Source organism: Sebastes umbrosus, chromosome 12 (assembly GCF_015220745.1).
Source record: "Sebastes umbrosus isolate fSebUmb1 chromosome 12, fSebUmb1.pri, whole genome shotgun sequence".
NCBI lineage: Eukaryota > Metazoa > Chordata > Actinopteri > Perciformes > Sebastidae > Sebastes > Sebastes umbrosus.
Genome location: NC_051280.1, coordinates 29,930,746 through 29,955,430, shown reverse-complemented (window position 1 = coordinate 29,955,430; position 24,685 = coordinate 29,930,746). Strand labels below are relative to the sequence as shown.

The window sequence follows — 24,685 nt, the reverse complement described above, 5'->3', positions numbered from 1 at the left end:
ATCCAACCAACCTCAACAACCTGGAGCAAATCTGCCAGGACGAATGGGGAAAAAATCAACTTCCAAACACTGAGGAAAGCTGATATACTTAACCCAACAGATTTAAAGCTGTTATTGCAAGCAAACAAGCAGGCAGAAATCCAGAAAGATAAGCAGGGGTCAAAAGAACTTAGACAAACAGGCTGGAACACTATGACTTGGAAAGCCGACCTGGCAATGAGCTGGTTGAGGTATATACACCGAGAGGGTAATTGGGGAACAGGGAGCAGGTGCCTGGATTGGTGTAGTGACTGAAACTGGTGGGAACACACCGAAGGCAACTGCCAGTATAACAGGGAATGAATGACAGGATGTGGAATGACAGTTGAGTTAGTGACTGGCAGGTTAAATGGTCGGGAGAAAATGGGCAAAAATTAAGACCAGCTGCGCTCCATTTGGCCCTGTTTCTTTTTATGTAGCGGCAATGGTGGGGAAACATGCTTAAACAGAGTGCAGCTTAGCATATGAGGTGGAAGTTATGATGTTAAATTTCTCTCAGCTGAAAATCAAATAGCAGCAAGTAGCGGAGATGCCATGGTAAACTTTAATTTAATCTTTAATCTCAGCCTTTAAGTGGGTCCCGAGTATAGACAGTATATAAGAAGTGGACAAGGTTAGAAAGAATGCAAGTTTAAGGCCACATTGGCTTCACTTTTCAGACCTGGAGGTTGCCCCTTGGTCCAGAGACATTAAAGAACATCTTCCATTTGGAATCATCCTCTACAATTGGCTGAAAAGATGTCAGTCTGTCTATTGGTTGGTTGGTCCAAGACTTTGGTCCAGACTTAAATATCTCAACCATTATTGGATGGATTGCTATGCAATTTTGTACAAACATTCATGGTCCACAGAGGATGAATCCTAATGACTTTGGTGATCTCCTGACCTTTCCTCTAGTGTCACCATGAGGTTGAGTTTGTTCAAAGTGAAATGTCTTTACAACCTCATGGTCGCCAGAGGATCTGGACTCTTTGTTTACGTGCCGCACAGAGCCGTCGGGTGGAGGGCGGGTGGATTGCGTCCTCCGGGTTGGGAGTGAGTCTTTGTCCAAAGTGAGGTAGTTTAAGTATCTCGGGGTCTTGTTCATGAGTGAGGGTAAATTGGAGCAGCAGATGGACAGGTGGTTCGGTTCACCATTGTGGTGAAGAGGGAGCTGAGCCGGAAGGTAAAGTTTACCAGTCCATAGATGAGGGTTGGTCATGAGCTTCGGGTAGTCACCGAAAGAATGAGATCGCAGATACAAGCGGCCGAAATGAGTTTCCTCTGTAGGGTGGCTACAGGGCTCAGCCTTAGAGATAGGGTGAGGAGCTCAGACATCCGGAGGGAGCTCGAACTAGAGCCGCTGCTCCTTCGCGTCGTAAGGGGCCAGATGAAGTGGTTCAGGCATCTGATCGGGATGCCTCCCGGACGCCTCCCTTTGGAGGTTTTCCGGGCAAGTCCAACTGGTGAGAGGCCCCGGGGTAGACCCAGAACACGCTGGAGAGATTATATGTCTCGTCTGGCTTGGGAACGCCTCGGGGTCCCCCGGGAAGAGCATGGAAAATGTTGCTGGGGAGACGGACGTCTGGAATTACCAAGTCCATCCAGCACAAACGGACCCAGTGATGGTTGGGTTTTGGAGCTCACCCACTGATAGTATCTACATCTCTGACTTACATCACGACTAACACTTGAGCCCATACTAGATATAATGAAAGCAATAAATAGTTAGATTATTTGCTCTACGTTATGTCTCAATGATGCCCCATACTACCTTTATGCATGCGTATTCTCTGTGTGTGTGTTCACATGTACAGGTATGTGTGTGTGTGATGTACAGCAGCATTAACCAGCGTGTCAGATGTTGCTCCCAGCTGAGTGAGGATTTAGAGACAGCTTAATGAACATTGTAATTTCACTCTCTGCCCTGTCAGCACTGCACTCCGTTTCTTTTTACTGTCAGAGTGACGGTGCAGCTACACAGTACCTTCTAAACTTTTAATCCTAGTTTTTATGAGTGCAGACATCCCTCTTATCCCCGACTTAATATGCTAAAGCATTGATTTTCCTGCATCCATTCCCTGAATAATGGATAGTTCACCCTCTATAAAGGGACGTACTGTACCCCAACCAGTCTGGTAATTTTTGAAGTTCATATGCTTTGTAAAGTAGTCTAATTATGTAATGAAGGCATAATATGTTCATCACAAGAGAATGTAGTTGGCATGACAGCAATAAGTACTAGATTTAATTTGATATGTCATTGCCAATTATTAGTAGTTTACTTCTCTGAAATGTACCGTATTGTTACTTGGGTTTCATACATTTGTGCATTTCTTGCAAAAAAAGGAGATAAAAATACAAATTCAATAGAACGACTGGTTCTTCTACAAAAAACAGGGTTAATTTGTCTGGAGGACATCCTGACATTGACAATGAGGGACATCGGTGGGGTATGTCTAATGCTGCCTCTACCTCATCTCTCGCAGATAATTGAACTCAACAGTGACGGCCCACTTTTTGAACGGCTCCGGTTCAGGGGTGAATTTCCCATTCATTCACTCCATTGACGTTTCAGAAAATCCTTTACATTAAGAGCGTTAAGCATGAAACCAAGCCAAACCAAAACCTTTTTTTCCATTTGTTCTTAAGTCAAAAACACAGGAGAGAAATCAATTTAGTTCAGACTTAAAGCGTATTCACACCTGCCTTGTTAAGTTCTGTTGAATCGAACCCTGGAGTGTTTACCCTCTCGGTGCGGTTCGTTTGGGCAGCTGTGAACACAGCAATCGCACTCGGGTGGGTACCAAAACAAGCAAACCGAGTCCTCCTGCTCGCTTCCAATTAAACTCGGTACGCTTCGTTTGTAGTGGGAACATGATCCGACCTCGATTCGGCCCAACTGGAGAAAACATTGCGCCTTTTTGGATTAAACCAGCTCCGGTAGCAAGCAGCGCTGTGCATGTCAACACCAGACACCAGACAACATTACTACAAAAGAGTCTATGCTTGCCCTCGCTATTCACATCAGTACTAAACAGGTGTAACGTCAGGCTGTGTTGAAGACGACGGGCATACCTGATGGATCTTCGGAAATATTTTCGTCCGATGAGCATGTCACAGTTTAGGAGAGTTAATGCACGCCTCCTCCTCCGTACATCTTGATATGCGCCTTCTGCGACTCCAGTGCATCAATACATTGTTTTAGAGTCGCAGCCGCGCCTCATTTTCAAACTGTATCGTTGGCCTTGAGTGAAAAATTGCTACGAGGTAAAAACAAAAAGATGACCAGTGCCAAGATCAAGCCGAGTAGTTGTCCCTCCATTGTCCCTCCGTTGTTCTGGAAGTCTGCTCTTCTTTGTTTACTTCCGGGAGTTTTCCAGCATGGAAATTCTGACCAATTAAGAGAGCAATTTCTTTGTGCACCAAAATTTTGGTCCGTTTGTAAATGCTGCCGTGTGAACACAAACCGAACCCGAGGCAATATGCAGAATGGTAACAATTTGGTCCCTGATTCGGACCAGAGCAAACGAACTACAGGTGTAAAAACGCCCTCAGAAAATGGATCACCGGAATTTTTTTCTCACATGCCTCTGAGGGCTTCCGTAGAATTGTACTAAAATTGGTGTCTTAATAAATTAATGAGAACATTTCTGTGAGTTGATAGCACCACATATAATTAAGCTAATTCTGCTTTTATTCTTACTTTTACTTCCCACCAAAACACGCCATACTGCTGTCATACCATCTCAAACACAGTCAACCGATGGTGTATGGTCGTAGTCCTGAAATGTTGCATGTAACATCTACTGGACTTGCCTTTGGTCCTTCATCTTTGTTATTACAGTATACTGTATATCTTAGGTTTTTTTTGACTGGTAGAATAATCATCACCCTGTAATATTTCAGATACATGTGTATCCCTGATGGCGGTACAGTCAAGGCTCTTTCCATGTTTTCACTTGTGTTTTTGGACATTTTCTTACTCTGTTTCTTTGATTATTGAGTCAAGTGCCTGCAGCCCGTATCTGTTGTTCCACTGCTTAATAAATTTAGACAGATGGAGAGCACTTAAAAAAAAAACTCTTTTACTGTTTCAAAAGTTTGGGGTTCCTTCCAAAACAGGAATAAAACAAAGTAGTTGGCTGGAAGTGTTCTTAATTTGCCTTTGGCAAATACAGCAACGTTTTACTTTTTTGCGAGGCTGTTGGTCTTCTTGTCGCTGCGTTCATGTTTTTGTTCCTGTGCGTGTAACAGCACTTACAGTACAGTAAACCAATTATTGTCAAAATGAGTTATTCACTCATACCATTTACACTGAATTAAATGCTCCAATAGTTACTCCGAATGATTGCTCTCCTGCTGTCTGTCTCTCCATCCCCGTCTCCCCTACCCTCCTACTCCGTGTATTTCCATCAGGCGAGGCTGTAAGTGGTTTGTTGTGAGGGTCACTGGGTCATACAGGTGGGATGAAGCTGAAATGTGCAGTACACGATGTGGAAACAGCCCAACACGATGGACACAATCAGGCTACAGCAGGCTGCCTGTTATCTGCTCTCCTATCACGGAACTATCAAGTGTCTCTATGTGCTGCGTTTTAAAATAAAGAATCTGTTATATTTCTCTTACATTGATAGCATGTTACTGATATGATACCAACATCTAACTTATATTTTATTAATGTATCAGTCACCCAGAGGTGTCAGACAGGTTTAGGTTGAGTCATACAAAGTGCAGTAGGTGGCAGTGTCACATTTCTTTTTTTTAGGGCAATTTCCACAGGTGAACTTTAAAATAAAAATAAAAATGAACTTAACACTAAATACACTTTTTGGAGTTAGTACATTATATGTACAGTTAATGTATTCTTTTTATTTTACTATTAATTGATTCTGGTCACGGTTTATTATTATTATAATAATTAATAATAGTAATAATACATTATATTTATTGTTATGTCCTTGCTAAGAGTTGTCCCCATGAACTCAGCTATACAGACAGCTAAACACTCTCCTAATCAAACTCCAAGGATCCGGCTGATGTGTTGAATTCTGCAGTTTAATAGGAGTTAAGTGTAAAACTGTGGACAAAGAACAGGAAAACACAAATGAAAATGCTGCATCACTGCACAGTATCTCACCCATATTCAAACAAATAACAATGCATACATGTCACTTTTCATGTTAATAAACAGTGTTACTCACAGATGATGCCATGTATAAACTGAGAAAGAGAGGATGGCGTTGGATTGTGGCCAGCAGCGACATGTGACTGCCTCAGGTAAGATCTGGAAAGGAGCACTTCCTGTTTCTAGTGTCAACAACAGAAACTACACAGAACGACCACTAGGGGTGACGAATTATAGGGCACTTTTCATGAAAGTTTACACAGTTAAAATGATCATAAATAAGAGTGGTTGAGTTATGTGTGATGAGAGCATCTTTTTTCTATACAGCTGTTCTACAGATGTTCTTGAATTAAGCAAATATTCAGTGATGAAAAGCGACTTATTTAGACTAAAAAAAAGCCACTTGTCAGTTTCACATTTAGTCTCAGTTTAGGTTACTTAATTTTGATTTAGTTTACCGTGGATGGATTTTTTTTAAATACATCTTTACTTTCATCCCACTGCTCGGCTGTCACAGCGAGAAAAAATAGAAACCCAGTTACATGACTACATGGCATGGATTATGGATTATGTAACCTGGTTACTTAAGTGCAAACACACTGACTGTCCAGAAAAAAATGTTGGCATTGGACGTTTCTGCCAACCATCATGTTGAATGGAAGCATTTCTGAACCAAAAATAAGTTTCATAAATACTAAGGCTGTCAAAGTTAACGTGATAATAACACATTAACGCAAATTTGTTTTAACAGCACTAATTGTTTAACACATTAATGCAACTTGCGATTTTTAATTAACCTCTTGAAAATCCGACAGGCCGCCATCGGGCCCGGCCGCTGTTCAAACTTTTGGCTCAGTTTTAAAGCTATAATGAAGATACTGGTGTAATATGAAACTACAAAACCAAAGGAATCCTTTCATACCAACCATGTCATAGTACCTTGTCATGAAAGAGGCTAAATAACGCTCCAAACTTACGCTAAATATTTGCGAGGAAAAACTGGCATGGCCATTTTCAAAAGGGTCCCTTGACCTTTGACCTCAAGATATTTGAATGAAAATGGGTTCTATGGGTACCCACGAGTCTCCCCTTTACAGACATGCCCACTTTATGATAATCACATGCAGTACGGGGCAAGTCATAGTCAAGTCAGCACACTGACACACTGACAGCTGTTTGCCATGTTATGATTTGAGCATATTTCTTTATGCTAAATGTAGTACCTGTGAATACAAACGGTACATTTTGAACAGATAAAATAATGTGTGACTAATTTGCGATTAATCACAATTAACTATGGAAAATCATGCGATTAATCGCAATTGAATATTTGAATCGATTGACAGCCCTATTATCAATATTATATTCCAATAGATCTCGCTAAATGCTACACTCTGTTCCTTTAAAATGCTCTGGTTTAGAGATTTCTTTATACTATAGGCCTGTGTTGGTTTCTCATTACACCTGTTATGTGTTTCAGTACACCATTTATTGCAATTGTAATGACTGCAACACCTCCGTCAACCACTCTTTTTACCTTTATTAACCCAGCAGCCTGATACCATGTGCGGTTATGACGAAGCCCCGGCCACCTCTACTCGACCCCGCTGAGGGGGAAGCGATTGCTGAATGCATCCCGCTTCCTCTCAGGGTGAACTCAGCAGTTACAGAGGTGATACTTACCGCACATCATTAGACTATTTGGTCTCCTTGAGCACAGGAAGGAGCCGGTTCAAGAACCAATTACAGCAAGTAGAGTGTTGTGATGGGGATTTTTGTCACGGTAAATGTGTACTAGGGGAGCAAGAGGGGAATATAATTTGGTGAAATAACTACTGAGGTATAGAAGACATGTGAAGTGTGATGACTCATCCGGCTATGATGCCGCCGCAGCCAGACAAGTGGAGGCTGTCCAATTAAAACCAAGGTGCTCGCTGTCTATGGCGTTTTGTGTTTCGCGATGTACAAATGCAACTTCTCCGCCATTCCTGGTATTTTTCATCAAAGGCAGGTCACATCAATGAGAATTGGCTGCACTACAGCGAAAAGAGGACCTTCACATGATTAGAAAGTTCCAGCAGTGCCCATCAGCACCTCTACATATATTACTGAAGGATGGCTGTGCTTTCATCACTCACAATCACTCCCCAAAAAGACTTCCAGCCGATTTCTAAAGCACGGGGAGCACAGTTTTAAATCTTATATTAACAGCATTTCAGTGTTTCATGTCCGGCTTCCTCTTTATTGGCCCAGGTACCTTTGAATAATTGGTGCACACAATTTCTAGGTGTTCTGTGTAAAGTTGCACTGCAGTTGCAGTTACTGGTACCGCCAGGGCTCGAGATTAACGGCGTCCCGTCCTCTGTCTGTTGTCAAAGAATATGAAGATGGATTGGGATGCAGAAAACTGTTGACCCTACCAGACAACACCCTATTTCTTCTCTGATAATGCTACATTACGAACAACAAATCCGTGTTGAAATAGGCAGGACGAAGGCTATAATGTTAGCTGTTAGCTCCGTGCAGGACTGTGCTGCTTATCGGCTGGTTTTTCTAACAAAAACCAGTATGCAAATGATGTATGGTGGTGTACGGAGTGTACGTTGAACTACATGGGACTTGTTGACTTTTTTCTTTTTTTTTTTCAATTTAATTTTTTAATTTTCATCACAAACAGACAAAATAAATTATTTATTAAATAAATAAATAAATAAATAAATAAATAAATAAATAAATAAATAAATAATTAAATAATTAAATAATACTAATAATAAAAAAAGACAACCACCACAAGACATACAAAGATACAATCACATTTCCGCCTATGTCATGTCGGGGAAAGAACAGTAAAAGAATAGCAAAACTGGATGTCACGCATTAGGGACTTCAGCTAACAATCGGGGGAGTCAAGGTGTCTAATAATTGGGCCACAAATACACTCAAATTTTTCTTGAGAACCATGTGTGTTGCTTCGAAGCCTCTCGAGGTGTATCCCTGAAAATAGTGCCCTCAGCCATCTAGAAAAACAAGGAGCTTACTTTTGTTTTTTACCGAGGTATATATAGAGGAAGGAAAACCTAATCCTGTCAGACCTCCCTCTACCTGCTGACGCTGTATCCATCGTACACTGATCCAGCATCTGTTCCTGCCTGCAGCTACCACACTTCTACACCTGAATGTCTTTTAATGAATAATTGAATGGTTGCCGATACAGTACAGCCTCTATCTGAAATTGTAGGCCTGATTGAAAATATGACCTCAGACCACAGAGGAAGTCAGTCAACATTTTCTGTTTTCAATGCAAATTTTCCATCAAGTTTAGTTTTACCTGATGAAATATTGGTATATATTGGTATATTGGTATTGGTATTTTTTTTTTAAATACTTTTAACACACCCTGGGCAGTAAAGGAAAGGATCAGCAGCAGGTCCAACCCAAAATGATTGGCTATCTTCAGCCCTTCAGATATCCCACCCATAGACTCAAAACAAAGTGACACTGGACACAAGTGAGGCATGTGTAGTTTGTTTGAAGGGTGAAGGAGGATCTTGCTTGGCTGCATCTTCACCGCCCACTAAAGGAAGAAAATGTTCTCCTACGCTGCCAAGAGAGCTTTGGAGGAATTTATGGAATCAAGTTCAGGTCATCAAAGTGCACACATAGCTGAACAGGTTTTTGTTTTTTTTATCTGTTGACATGTTGTACCAGCTGATGATCATGCCGTTCATTCTTGCAAGGCATCACTTTGTGTTTGTTTGTTTTATACTAACAAGAAATGATGCAATATGTTCGCCATACAAAGACAATCAAACACATTAGAACGGCAATGCCAATTAAGAGACGGTTTTTCCAATAATTCAACAGTTATCTTTTGTTTGTTTTCAGGTATTCCTGGGGCTGTTTCACCACCATTCCTGATTAGTTTTAATCTATTCAAGTATTGAGCAGCTCCTCCTATTTCCTTTGTGCATTGCATTGTGGGAGTACAGTGTGAATCAAAAGCACATACTGTTTACTGGCTGGTTTTGAGTGTACTTTACACCCCCTTTAAACCTGGCATTAAAATGCATTTTGGGTGATCTCGAACATGCGGTCTATGGGGATTGACTCGCTTTTGGAGTCAGCCTTAAGCGGCCTTTTGAAGAACCGCAGCTTTTTACATTATCACGTTGGCTTAATTTCCCACTGCCACTTGATGTAATCAGGTTAAATCATATCCAGATACAATCTGGATTGAAGACACATTTTAATGCAGGGTGTAAATGGGGTATATTTAGTCACATTTCCACATTCAAACCCAGCATAGAACACCTATTCCCAATCAGCCACTTTTGGTAGTTCAGTGATGTTTCATACACATTTGCCCTTGAGATGGCAAACTAACAGATCAAAGGTGAATTCCCTTCTTTTTCATCATTTTTTGGGGGGTTATTCTAAGTAAACAACACACCAAACACAGCCAGCTCAGAGGCACTGATCGTCTACCTTCAGGGAAGAGTCCAACTGTCTGTTTGTACCCTTTTTCATGCCGCCTCTTTGAACTCTTCTCAGCGTTCTGTGCTCGGTCCAGGCACTCACCTGCCAGCATCCGCTCTCCTCCTGATGACACTGATCCTGTCCTCTCTGGACAAGACCAGTGTCATCAGGCGAGCTCTAATGATTTGTAATTATTACCCCAGACGCCGCAAATTACATGTTGTCCAGAACAAAGATAGCTACCAGTGATTTTCTCCAGCATGAAATCCCGGACTGAACAGCCTGTTGTTTTTAGAGTTAGGCCTGACATCCCAGAGTAATCTCACTCAATCTTTTATTTTAAACCATCCTCTTATCTTAATACTCTTATCAACATTGGAGTGGGAAAATATGCTGCTTTATGCAAATGTACGTGCATATTTATTATTGGAAAATAGTTAACAACACAAAACAATGACAGATATTGTCCAGAAAAGATATGCTCAAATCATAACATAGCAAACTCAAGCCCAACAGGCAACAACAGCTGTCAGTGTGCTGACTTGACTATAACTTGCCCCAAACTGCATGTGATTATCATAAAGTGGGCATGTCTGTAAAGGGGAGACTTGTGGGTACCCATAGAACCCATTTTCATTCACATATCCTGAGGTCAGCAGTCAAGGGACCCCTTTGAAAATGGCCATGGCAGTTTTTCCTCGCCAAAATTTAGCGCAAGTTTGGAGTGTTACTTATTCTCCTTTCATGACAAGTATTAATCCATTGGTACCAACCAATGGGTTTTCTAGTTTCATATGATGCGTATGAGTATCTTCACTCTAGCTTTAAAACTGAGCCCGCGACAACCTAAAGATCGCAAGTTGCGTTAAAGAAATTAGGTCAAGGGACCCCTTTGAAAATGGCCATGCCAGTTTTTCCTTGCCAAAATTTAGCGTAAGTTTGGAGCGTTATTTAGCCTCCTTGCCGACAAGCTAGTATGACATGGTTGGTACCAATGGATTCATTAGATTTTTCTAGTTTCACATGATGTCATTATCTTCATTCTAGCTTTAAAACAGAGCCAAAAGATCAAATAGCAGCCGGGCCCGACAGCAGCCTAAAACGAATTTGCATTAATGTGTTATTATCGCGTTAACGTTGACAGCCCTAACTCATACACAATTTAAAACAATGTTTTCCTTACTCTTTTCAGATATTGGTATCAGGTTCAACTAGAAAACGCAAGGAATATATTTATACCAACCATGTCATGTTAGCTTGCTGGGACGGAGGCTAAATAACTCTCCAAAGTTAGGTTAAATTTTGGCGAAAGGAAAACTGGCATGGCCATTTACAGACATGCCCACTTTATGATAACCCAATACATCTTTGAGCAAAAACCATGCAGGTTTTTTGCATGCAGTATAAATGTGTTTAATGAATGAATTCATTAACTGCTGACCTGCTATCTCCCCCTAACGAACCTCTGTCCCCCCTAAAAAAAGACAAAAACGGTTCTAGGTGGGTTTCAGTTTATTACTGGTCATCAGCATTCATAGGCTGTTAAATTAAATTCATATAAATTTAATTTACATTTGAGAAAAGCAGCAAGAGTATCACAGCAGCGAGTGCCATCACCACCCATGGACCATTCTGACTCCACCTGCATACAAGAAGAAGAAGAGAGACACAAAACATGACTGACATCATTTGTGATAACATCATTTTGGCAAAATTGCAAAGGAAGAGAATTAAAGACTTCAGTCAGCATCTCCTGAACAATTTGATTTTGTTACCTTTGGACAGAGCCAGGCTAGCGTTTTCCCCCTGTTTTCCTGTCTTTACGCTAAGCTAAGCAAACTGGCTATAGCCTGATATTTATTGTACAGACTAGAGTTGTCTTCTCATTTTACTCTCAGCAAGAAAGCAAAATAGAAGAGTATTTCCCAAAATGTTGAACTATTGCTTTGGCGTATTAAAAGCAAAATGTATTGGAGTAGAAAAAGGTGTATTGCACTCAAGTAAAATACAATTACTTCAAAATGTACTTAAAGGGACAGTGTGAGGGATTTGCGACATCTTGGTTGCAAATTGCAACCAACTGAATAGACCTCCTCTCACTCCTCCCTTTCCAAGACTGCGGTAACGTGAGTTGCTGAGTGCAAAAACGTGGTAACGCCATTCATCCTTACTATAACAACATAACTTTAGGAGCAGCGGAAGTCAGACGGCGGCTGGCGGTACCACGGTTTTGCACTCTGCAACTCATAGTTACAACAGTTTCACAAGTGTGTCGGAGAACTACGGTGGCCTTCAGGTAACGTAAAAATACAAAAGGCTCTCTCTAGAACCAGTGTTTGGTTTGTCCGTTCTGGGCTACTGTAGAAACATGTCGGAGCAACATGGCGGACTCTGTGAAGAGGACCCGCTCCCTATGTAGATATGAAGGGCTCATTCTAAGCTAACGAAAACACAACAATTCTTAGTTTCAGGTGATTTTACACTAATGACACTAATGACATAGTTCTAAATATTAAATTCCATTTCTGCTAATAAATCCCCCGAATATTACACACTACTCCTTTAATACCCGCATCATCATTATTAAGTTGGTTTCATGGGTTTATGGGTTTATGTTAAATGCATTGATTATAAATTATAAAGTATGTTTACAATCATACATGGTGGACTAATAATTTGTTTAAGCCCTGAAAACAAACTCTGGAGAACTTTTTCCGATAAATGTTAATTTATTCCTGCGAGGGTAGTTACAAGCAGCTACCCACGTCATAAAATAAGACAAATATAATATGGTCCTGAGGTAGAAGTCAAAAGTTCAGAGACTTTGAGCATTTTAAATGATTAACATTTCAGAATCATTATCACACTGATGGCAGCTGCACTCATGAACTTGTTTGCACTGTGCTCTTCCACTGCTCCACCCAAAGTCTTAATAAAAATACGGATAGAAGTATAGAAAGATGATGATAGTGAGTCATACACTCTCCTTATCTTTACTTCTATCCTCCTAAATGAACAACCCCAACATATTGACATCCTGTGCATATATTTATGAATACAAATGAAGTGCAACTAAAAATACCACACAAATGTAGTGCAGAATGTATTCAGGTTGTAAATTATTAATGTTTGTATTTGTATTCATCATTCAAGTGATTTACAATATGCTCATGTAGTTTTGTTTGGTGTGCTTACTCACATTACTGTTTACTCTTCATTAAGTATAATCTGCAACTGATATAAATGTGTTGGTACGGCTCTAAGCTGTTTGTTGTATCGTGGCACCAACATACTGCCATTTAAAACAAAGATTTCCCCCTGCTTAGTAATCTCCCATAATACAGCCCACTGCTGTAATTATTCACAAAGGATATTATTATAGTTATTTGATTATAAGTGGCTCGTAAATTCATCATATATCCTCTTATATCAACTTATAAATCAAGTCATTATACCTTTACAACAAAATACTTTGTCATTGCCTTCCAAAATGACCTATATGAGCGCTTTCTGATCTGTCATCTCTGTTTTGTCAGTGCCGAAATGCTACTTAAGCTTAGCCGGGAGTCAAAATTAGCAATAAAGCTACAATACCAGGATGAAGATACCCACTTGATTATGCTTGTTTCTAGCTGAACGCATTTTTGTACAGGATGAGGACTATAGCTATTGTTCCTTATCTCTTACTTTGTATTAGCGTTTGGAAGGGATTGTGTCATGAGGGGATGGGATGAATACAGTCACCAATAACTCTTTCTAGGTAGTGTTGCTCAAAGGGTACGGAAGAGTTACCATGCATCATAACATTTGCTACCGAGTTGCAAGGAAGAATATGATTCTGCAAAAATTATGATAGACCACAGACCAAGGTTGAGTTTGTACTGTCCCACTCTTGTGCGCTTGCTTTTCTTACTTAATTTTTCCTAACACTGAAGACCAGTCTAAAATCTCTTTGTGAAACCAGGTCCTGGGGTAAATTAGATAATACTGAGTTTGGCTTTTAAATGGGATAAAATGTATTGTAATTTGTTGCTTTTGGCGGGACTTATGATTAACTGCTATTACCATGTGACGGGCACTCCACCAGGCGTCAAGTGTCCAAGGGGCCGAAATAAAAGGTTCTCCTCCTGGTTATGGGTCTCCTCTGAAAAGAGTTGAATTCTGATTTTAGTAAATTAAACTCAAATGAAGAAGATATTTCATAGATTATTATGATTATATATATATATGGTTTGATTCCATTTACCTGAGCTCCACTGCTGCTCCAATCCTCCTCTCACATCACTTGGGTTATCCACAGATGAGGCCCGATCTCTAGGCTGGTGGTTCTCAACCTGGGGGTCAGGAGCACCACAGAGGACAGCAAGATAAATCAGACAGGTCATTAGAAAAAAAACAATACAATTTCAGATGTTCCTCTAATCTTTTCCCATTTTTCTTGTGAATTAATGATACTTCTGTATTCAGGGGTGGATGTAAAACAAAATGTATTTACTGTAACAAAGTTGTTTTTTTGTGTACCTGTACTTTTTTGACTAAAAATTAGTAATTTTACTTTTACTTTTTTTTTTCAAGTATTGTACGTCCTTACATTTCAAGTCACATTTATTACAGAGTAAACGTGGTTGCACCAGGGCCAGGGCTAGCACTTATAGTGAACAGTACATAATTGCACAACAATGCCATCAAATTAAGGATCACGTCATTATGGGGTATGGTTACGGTTAGAATTGGTGCACCTCCCGGCGAGCATGCTAAGTGACTTAAAGGACACCCCCCACAATGCTAAATGCTAAAATATTCATGGCGGATCCTCCAGCTGTGACTTCTGCTTTCACTGAGGAACTTTTACCTTCAGTGAAGTGTGCAAGGCCTTTCTGCTGTTTGTGACAATAATCCCTGTCACAGCTGTGACTGCGGAGCCTCATTCAGCTCTCAATGTTAAAGGCGGAGGCTGAGAGGACTGGTTATAGTGTGACAGAGAGGCTGAGCGAACTGGTCATATTATGTATTGATAATTGAACGGACAGAGAAGTTGAACCTAGAGCAGATTGTGGAGGACTTTGCGGTGCAACAACCACTGCATTGCCTATAGGGTCTATATTTTTGTATTATACATCTCTATGTTGTCTGTTTTGGTGATGTTTTATTCTACTTTATTCTGAAAAATAATGTAATCGGGTGACTTACTCAGAATACTTTTTAACTGACATATTTAGTTTTTTTCTAAGTACATTTTTACAAAAGTACTTTTACATTTACTTGAGTAAAATATCTTTATAAAGTGACAGTACTTTAACTTGAGTTTGACATTCCTGTTCTGAGCAAATGTGAAACACATAACAGGGAAAATCAACAGTACAGTCAATGCTCATTGTAATGTGTGTGTACTTACAGAATGTATGGGATAAGATGAATGACCATACACCACAACTCCATCCGAACCAATGGGGTCAGTTTCACACTGGACCTATAGGAATTGTAATAAACAGAAAACACAAGTATAAATTTATTTATTCTAATATAAAATAACCAATAGTCCATGGTTAAATATTAGGTTTGCAATGTCAAAGATGTTTATAATGTGTCTGTCTATCTATCTGTGAAACTGAAGCAATGCAGTGTGATTATACAACAGATATACTGGAGTACAACATGAAGGCCAAAAGAGAAAAATATACTCACAGGAAAAGACAACTCCTCGTCTTCTCTGGACCAGGCAATAGCCTGAAACAGCAGAACAATTATATTTACATTACAATCAGAAGTTTTTGTATGACATTAATATTTCACCTTTTAAACTCATTGATGGGCACCTTTGTACAATAACTCAACTGTATAAGGACATTTTGGAATGAAAAAATAAGAAAATCTAATTAGAAAACCAAAGGTTTAAGAGGATACCGGATAATAGTACAAAACACACTCTTCGATGCTGACTGTTTACATAAAAGTTAAAAAGCTTCGGATTTTAGCATGCCTGTAATATTGCAAGAGGCGTAAATCCCCTCCACCACGTTGCAATGAAACTGTCCGCTTGACAAGACGGAAAAACATGTTGCATTCAATCTCTAATCCAATGTACCATGCAAAACAAAGTTACTCCCAATCAACTGTAGCCGGACTAGAAAAGCCAGTTATTTAAGAGCCATTAAAAAACTAAAGATTAAAATCACATTCATCGCTCAATAGTAAACAAGCTATGCTAAGAGGCTAACTGCTCTGTCGGAAGTAAAAAACAAACAAACAAACGTTGAATCACTGTTGTCATGTCAGTATATATAGGTATGGACTAAGATTTAACACAAAGATTTCATCAATAGCCTTACCATTACAGTGGTTATTTAACTTAATGAATACAAATGTTTCGATACGATTAAAGCTGTCTGTGGATCACCGGCCTGTGTTTGATTCTAGCTGCTAGCTTCTAACCGATATCACTACGTCATGACGTGACCACGTTACTAAGTCAAGACGTGACGACGTCACTAAATCAAGACGTGACCACGTCACTATGTCACTGCCCACCTGCTGCGAATTTAAGTTTTGGATTCTTATGGTACAAGAATGCAAAAAAAATGCTTTATCCCACATTTGATTTAAAATGAACAACTTTAAAATCAGGTTTGTCAATGTACTACATAAATCAAACTTTGCGTTAGTTGGGGCAGTTAACTGAAGCTCATTTAGAATCACTGATATCATTGCTAGACTGTACTGACGGTATCGTACAAGTGTACCGGGTGGCATTTATAAGCTGTCAGTTGTTGCTAAGCTCTAATGCCCATGCATGTTTAGAGCTATCTCTGATTCTGAACCATTTTGTATTAGAGGGAATTATTTCTAGCAACAGAACCCTCGTTGCTGTTCAAATTCTTGTCTTTTCCGTCAAATCTATAATCATTTGCAATAAATGGTCAATTCCTTAATGTCTCTGACTGAAATCCAAGCACAGACATCTCTTAACAAATAAAACCTACTGTACATATCTAAAGAATTTCAACTTACATGGGATGTTCAGTTGTATCTCTTGTACAAATAATCCAGTTGTCTTGTTTCTTGTCAGCTGACGTTGCCTTCAGTACCATAGTAGCTGTGGTGACCCTCATCTTTCACTTTTTGTTCAATAGAGTCAGCTTTGCAGTATCACTGCCCCCTCAGTTGTGTTGCCATGACTTTGACTTCTACAATAACTTTTGCATAGTCACCGTTCTCAGCATCAGTCAAAAAAAGGAAGGATGATTTCAAGTAATCCAGAGCAATCCCCTCTCAAAACACACTATAGTATCCACATTTGTAGTCCATTCCATTTGATGCCACATCTGTAAGAAAATAAAGAAAATGTTAATTATAAGTGAGTGTGACATTGGATAAATTGTAATTAACCTGCTTCTAAAATCGTTTAACCCCTTCTCAAGCAGGACTAACCCAGTTGTCTGTATGTCTGTGTCTGATTAAAACTGGCTGGTTGACTTATGAAACCTAAATTAATGGAGTCTCTTCTTTTGTTCATGGTTAACCCTAAAAGATTATTCAACCCGACAAGTCATTACTTGCCATGGTATGCAAATTGTCACCACCCTCAACTGAATGCTCCCAGATGCCAATAGTTATATCTACTATATTTACTGAACCTACATCTGCTAGATGTGAACCTGGCCTTAAAATAGTTAGTTGAGCTGTTAGAGGACACAAATACATCCAGGTTTTATATAACTGAGTATCAGTGCAGGTGAGATATGTGAGAATAACAACAGTTTCACCTCATTGTCACACATCATTATTCACTATTAAAATATAGCATGAGAGACAACAGCTAAGACTAAAGAATATATAGAAAGTTAATAAATCTGAACTCTAAACTATTCAGTAGAGATGAACTGTTTAACTTGTTCTATGTATCCTTTCATTCTAAAAACACAAATGACAAATGCACTCACTAAAAAGTCCTAGACAGTTACATAGAAAATTTACTTTATATACTTAAAATGGTTTACCTTGTAAAGAAACCCCATCGGTATGACAAGTGTTTTTCTGCCAACCTCACCTCTTGACTGCCAGTAATCATAGTAGATTATCCAGGTGTATGTTCTTCCTGCTCTCACCCATCGGCGAACCAGTTTAACCAGTTTGGTCGATTACAATCACTTACAATACTTCCTGTATGTTCCTGCTCTCTGTACTTTATATACTAACACTTTTTTAGATTCCAAAGTATACCATATACAACGAGAATAGGTTGATCATCAACAATCAACATACCAGTGTATATTGTGTGTTGAGGAGGTAGGCATACTTTGACCGCAACATCCAAGTCATCACTGGTACCAGTAAGGCTGATCACATGTTAACAATCAATATGCCCGGCCTTAACAACCCACATGTTGCAAGCAGCCAACCATCCAATGCCAAGAGTTGTTTTTCCAAATTACAAGAATGAACTTGTTTGTTTTCAGTTGATGAGTAGTCCGTCAGGTTCCTCCCCTCTTTGCATAAAACACATCATCCTGCATTATGACAGTAGTCCGTCAGGTTGCTCTTCTCTTTGCATAAAACATATCATCCTGCATTATGACAGTAGTCCGTCAGGTTGCTCCTCTCTTTGCATAAAACACATCATCCTGCATTATGACAGTTTGACAAGAGGAAGTCTCAGCAGTGAATGTTCAGATCATGATGAAAAACTTTTAAAGGACCAGTGTCTAACAACTCGGAGGATTTCATAAATGTTTGTTTGCCACAGAGCTTACTTTCTGCAGTAATCCAAAACCCAATGGAAAAGTCCTCCCTGTAGCAGTCTATGTCCATGTGACATTGGGCTACTCTGTTTTGCTAGCCTACATTGTTCTTCATGAAGATTAGCTGACAATAATAGTGCAAAACACTCATCTGCTGCTTAGCTGAAAAGCTAGATGCTTGTGTGACTGACAAGCCATTGCAAACTTAACACAGCTCTGCATCTATTAAAATAAATAACAACATTTAGGCTATGCTAGATGTGCAAATAAGCACTGACATTAGTCAATAGCATTGCTTAGAGCTTGCTAATTGGTGCATCTAAATTATCTTAGAAGTTCAGTCAGACAACTCACGTTTGAAATGTTTATTTCAACAGCAGAACATTGTTAGAGTTTGGGGTCTAGACTTCGACCTCATCACTTCCTGCAGATATGATTACATGAGATATTGGGGGTGATGATTAAACATATTTCCCCCCAAAAACTGCATTGGTTTGGAGCCTGACGCCACTGATGTGAAGATTTTCTATGTGTGGGCCTGGCACCAGCCGCCGTGTGGCCACTCCCCATAAGCACCTTGGCTACAAGGGGAATATACTATCCAGTGAAACTGCTTTGTGTGGGCTTGGCACCAGCCGCCATGTGGCCACTGCCCATGAGCAGAAAACTAGACTTCTGCACCTCCTCATGGCTCTGTTTTCAGGCCTCTGAAAATCTAGCCTGTGATGGGAGACTTTGACCAATCACAGCTCATTTCAGAGAGAGCGCGTTCCTATTGGCTGTGCTCAGGTCATTTGAAAGGTGCAGCTCGAGTTGACTGCCTGAACTAGCTCGCAGGCATCTCTCCATTTGTGTTTCTGTTGCTATGAGGTCTTGGAAAAGAGGGTCTATTTGCTGTTCCATATGAAGAATTACAGTGTAGAATAAGATGTCTGGTTTGCATTGATATTAGTTTCACATGTTTGTTTTTTTTACATGTTATGACGGTCTGCTGTGAAAAAAAGCAGTTGATCATCATCATCATCCATCATCATTCTGCCTCTCCTTCTTTCCTCTGAAACCACTGACATACTTATATTTTAGAAATTATTGTTTTGTGATGTAAACTCAAGTATCATCGGTCAACTTTATAACAGCTATTTAAGGCAAGTGAGATCTTATTCCCACTCTACACTTTTAAAGCAGTTTAATGTGACATTATCACATGAACAAATCTCTGCTCTGCTACTTTCTTTTTCTAGTGGTGAAACACATTTGTTAAGAAATTAACACGTCTTGTCAGGCTGTCCTTTGGGTGCGAGGCAATTATAACTTCAGAGGCCTCAACAATAGTGCAGTGTAATCTCATTTTAAGTAAACTAAAAGAAAATCCAAAATCAAGTAGTTATGAGTATTTGTAAAAACCAGATTTTGACATACAGCTCAGGGGAACACTCCAAGCAAGCAGCATTCGTGCTCATGATGAGTGGCCACTTAGTTACTTTGGACCTGGGCTTGCTCTTATCATTTGTTCTACTCTCTGTTCTATTCCAGAGGAAACCCGTGGTGACCAACACATTCTCACTCACTCCCAATTCGTCAAATAAAACTGTCGTTTAGTCAGTGGAGCTACGCGTTAAACTGTGAAGCTTTAGGTACCCCTTTAGTGTCAGTTTTGGATGTGTCACTGACGGTGTGTCAGTTTTTGCTCCTTACATGCATATAGTCTCTTTTTAAAAATAAACTTCCAATGTGAGTTTGCTTAGTTTTTAGATTTTCTTAACGCAACACAAGTACTTGGTTAGGCTTAGGAAAAGATGGTGGTTTGGGTTAAAATAAGTACGTTTGTTACATAAAATAAGTCTGTTTGTTACGTAACTAAACCTTCAATCAGCCACATTTTGCCCGATGTGAATGGGGCCAGAGACTACACATCTTTTCCTGAAATACATGTGTTTTCTTTTGACATCCAGAGAGCAGGAATTTTGACCACTGCTCGCATTTGTTTTCAATGGGTTTATAACTTTTTGATGTAAGCTCAGAGTTGAGCATCATGTTAATTGTAAACAGTGTGCTATGTCTTAAGCCTAGCAGATTCACAGAGATTTGCTGCTCCTGGGACAAAATTACTAGTTTGTTTGAATGAGTTTGAGTGCCAGAATAAGACAGCATTTCTCAAACAGACCCTGTGTTTGACTGAAGTTCAAGACTGCTGGTAGAAATCGTAAATATGGATGATGCAAATGTTCAAAAATATGTAAATGGACAATCATTATGGTTACTTTGGTGAAGCTGATGAAATATTGAACATGGTGGTCATGGTTATTGAGAGCATGAGGCTTAACAGAGGGAGGCTGCCAATTTTTTTTCTTTCTCAATAATTTACGCTCCAGCTGCTTCAGTGCTAGAGCTCAGAAATAAAGCCGGATTCCATTCAGTTACAAATTCATGTGTGTTTTTCATGTGTGCGAGGACTGCCCAATTTATCTCTTTCAACATTAACACCCAGCTGGAGACCAGAAGAAGACCTGTGTCTTATAACCCACTCTCTCTACTCCCTCCACAGGCAATATCTGTGGAAACTCCCAAGGGATAAGAGACACTATGTGGAGATAAAAACCCAAATATCTGTTCATGGCCAACATTTTTAAGGGCACCTTTTAGAATTACAGTCCTGTCAGTCATTCACACACACACACACACACACACACACACACACACACACACATCCCTGTACTTCGAGTTTTGTGAAGACACTGCATTCCCTATCCTCCTTACCCAAACCTTAACCATCACAACTAAACGCCTGACCCCAACCTTTACCCCTAAACCTAATTCTAACCTGAACCTTAAAACCAAGTCTGAACCCTTAAACAGGCCTTTAAATAAGTGAGGACCGTTGAAAATGTCCTCACTTTACTATAATGTCCTCACTATGCAGGTAAACTCAAATTGGTCCTCACAAAGATAGATGTACACACACACACACACACACACACACACCTGTACTTCTATCTTTGTGAGGACACTGCATTCCCTATCTCCTTACCCAAACCTTAACCATCACAACTTAACGCCTGACCCCAACCTCTACCCCTAAACTTAATTCTAACCCGAACCCTAAAAGACTGAACCCTTAAACAGGCCTTTAAATAAGTGAGGACTGTCGAAAATGTCCTCACTTTACTCTAATGTCCTCACTATGTAGGTCAACTCATATTGGTCCTCAGATGTATATGTATACACACACACACACACACACACACACACACACACACACACACATACACACACATACCCATGCATACTGAATGGACCGGAGAGGCCTTATATAGCATCTGATATAGCATCTCCTAAATGTGAGCAGATTGTTAATGTGGATCTGCAGAAGAATTTCTGGTCAAACAATGTAGATGTTTTAAAGAAGACTTCATTGAAGTATTTAAAATGTTGGAAATTACAAGTGTGCCCACCACAAATAAACACTTTGTCTTTTAAAATTGGAGGTTTTTGCTTATTCATTATGGCCTGAAGGTGGGTAAGTAACTGAGTATTGCAACCAAATCACACAATAATAATACACTTTTTAAAATTGTTAACACTCCAGTTACTCTATCTAGATTGTAGCAGAATAAAGTATCATGTTTGGGTGAGGTGTGGTGCCGTCTCATGTGGTGGCATGCTCCTCACACCTTGAGACGACAACAGACTGAGTCATGTCCCCAAAGGCACAGGGAGTGACACTTAAGCCACTTGGTATGTTTTTAAAAGAAGATGTGGATGACAGACTTTAAATGAGAATGTTTTCACTGTATTTTGTGCCAACAAAAGTGTGGTGGCTTATCGCTTTAAAGGGGTATTACAACATTTAGTATTGTACTTCCACAACACAGAGGCAGAGATAACCTGACTCAGTCCCTAGCATGCAAAAAAGCTAGATCCTACATTTCCCATAATGCAACTCAACTGAGTCTTTAGTTAGACCGCCTCGAATTTGACTGGTGGTAAATACAAATTCTGAGGTTTTTGCTAATTAAATGGGATAAAACAAGTAAATCGTATAGTTTTTTAGCTATTAAAGCCAAATCATATGACCAGTCAGGTAAATAATTATGCCATTGTCATTGATCGGCAATGTCATATAGAAAGAAAATGGAGAAATAGGGGTTATTATTATAGATTATACTACCCAGCAATATATAAAGTAGTTAAAATTAGCTCCACCTTAACCAGCTGCAACAATAAAATGATGAACACATGAATGCATCAATAATTATAATACAATATATTAATCTGAAATGGGCCATTTGGCATAATGACTACTTTTGGTACTTTTGGCATAATTACTTTTGGTACTTTAAGTATATTTTGTATAACCTGTGATGAAGTATTTGCCACAGACGTAGACGTATTGACTGGCCGGGTCCCACCGTTTACCATTGACTTCCTCTCTGCGGATGGCCTGGAGCCACAGATTTCATCTCTTACTGTCCTTCGCTCTTTGGGGAAGTAAAGATAAAGTAAAGATATTATGCCACTAGATGTTTTCAATTTCCTGCCAGCACGTTACACCATTTGTTTTCACCCAAAATGGGGCGTGGTCTCTCAACGGCAGGAAAATGAATCGGACAAAGAGGGCAACTGCCATTGGCCCCAGACATCTTAGTGCCCCATAAGCTCCCATCTTGTTGTGTATCAACTAGCTAGTGCTAATGTTATGGAAAATTTGCCATGGGGCACGGTAGCAGTTTAGAAAAACTGCTCAAATTACACAGCAATATAACAATATACCACTACTACATATTATAACTGTCTAAATATCTGAGGTTCAAACATCAAAAGTAAATGTGGCATTAGCACTGATCTTATCTAATGAACGTCACTATTAATGACAAAGACATTTAGCTATTTTACAGTGAACGATAAATAGTGTTCAAATAATACAAATGTATATGAACTTGAATTGGTACGAGTAATAGATTCATCGCGTACTGATTGGGTACATACCTGATCATTCTTTTATTGTTTAGTATCTTGACTTGTGAGCATATGCACATTTATGAAAACATAGAGACACGTTACATTCCGCTTTAACGGAAATATTTCATGTTTTACTTTTACGTCATTTAACCCTCCTGTTGTCCTCGGGTCAAATCTGACCCGTTTACAAAATTCACTATGTCATAAATATGGATTTCTTTCATCTAATTGCCCCAAAATAATATGGGTGGTTCCCTTCTATGGTCTTTGCAAAAACAATTAATGACCACTACTTCCGTTGAATTCTGGGTGTTTTATTCTAATTTATAGCAAAAAAGTGTAAAACATATGGCAATGAGTTGGAATGAAGTTGGCCAAAAAGGTGTAACACAGAATTGGGTGATAATTTATAATGTATGCTTTAAAAACAGTCCAACCAGTTGATGCGGTAGATTTCTACAAAAACATGAGAATCAACATCTCTGCTTTCAATATTGAAATTTCTGAACAAGGCAATCAAAACTCCAACACATTCTGCCCAGACACATCTACATGACAGCCAAGCATTCTCCATTTCCGATGAAGTCCATGAGATGTGGTTGAAAGTAAAAAAAAGCTAGTAAGTAGACCTTGAGTTAACATCTTTTTGTCATATAACATACTGTACATACAGAAATAGGATATGCCGTCTACACTGTGACTAATTACTGAGGACAGCCAAAATAATTTGGCATCTGCTTGATGTCCTTTGTTAATGTTTAAAACATTAACTGCTTGGATCCATTACGGTCATGATTTCAGCAGCATGCACATTAGCCGCAAATCGATTTCACTAATGATTAATAGGTAGATAAGTCATTTTTTTAAGTCCTTCCGTCTCTCAAACTGCCGAAAGCATTTTAGCAATAAGGTCATTTGGCTTCATGGTAAGGTAATGGACCAAAAATGATCTCTCACTACAGCCATTAGGAAACACTGCCAAGACTTCAGAACATCTTTTTGTCCTACTGTAAGTCAGGAGGATAATACACAGAGTGCTTAAATCAAATAAGTGCAGAGGAGGAACGAGACAAAAATTAACTTTTTTATAAAAAATCTGTCGGTCAAAATGTAACAATATATTATTCTTATTATTAGTAGTAAATCTTGAAACTTAAAATATTGCTGTGCTAAGGTCACTGAGCCAACTGATGCTAATATAAGAATAGGAGATTAATTTCTCGATGAATATAAAGCCTCTTCACTTTTATTGAGAGGGCTGGTCACTTCAGTTACACCGACTAATACCTGCAAACCTTTTGTACTCTCACCTTTTGGGAGAGCTCAGATGTCTAAAGTCATTAAATGCATCCTGCTTTGTCAGACG

General features: G+C 39.4%; 2 long non-coding RNA genes across 2 annotated transcripts; both read right to left on the bottom strand.

Moving 5' to 3' along the window:
• Nucleotides 1–1,326: 1,326 nt before the first annotated feature.
• LOC119497988 lies at nt 1,327–22,575 on the bottom strand. Its single transcript, XR_005209027.1, has 3 exons — nt 22,564–22,575; nt 20,330–20,334; nt 1,327–1,603 (listed from the first exon to the last, which is right to left on the bottom strand). It is a non-coding gene; the product is annotated as an uncharacterized LOC119497988 (long non-coding RNA).
• On the bottom strand, nt 11,129–17,939 carry LOC119497987. The gene is made up of 7 exons (XR_005209026.1): nt 17,620–17,939; nt 16,631–16,944; nt 15,308–15,349; nt 15,018–15,092; nt 13,869–13,956; nt 13,688–13,766; nt 11,129–11,264 (listed from the first exon to the last, which is right to left on the bottom strand). It is a non-coding gene; the product is annotated as an uncharacterized LOC119497987 (long non-coding RNA).
• Nucleotides 22,576–24,685: the final 2,110 nt, after the last annotated feature.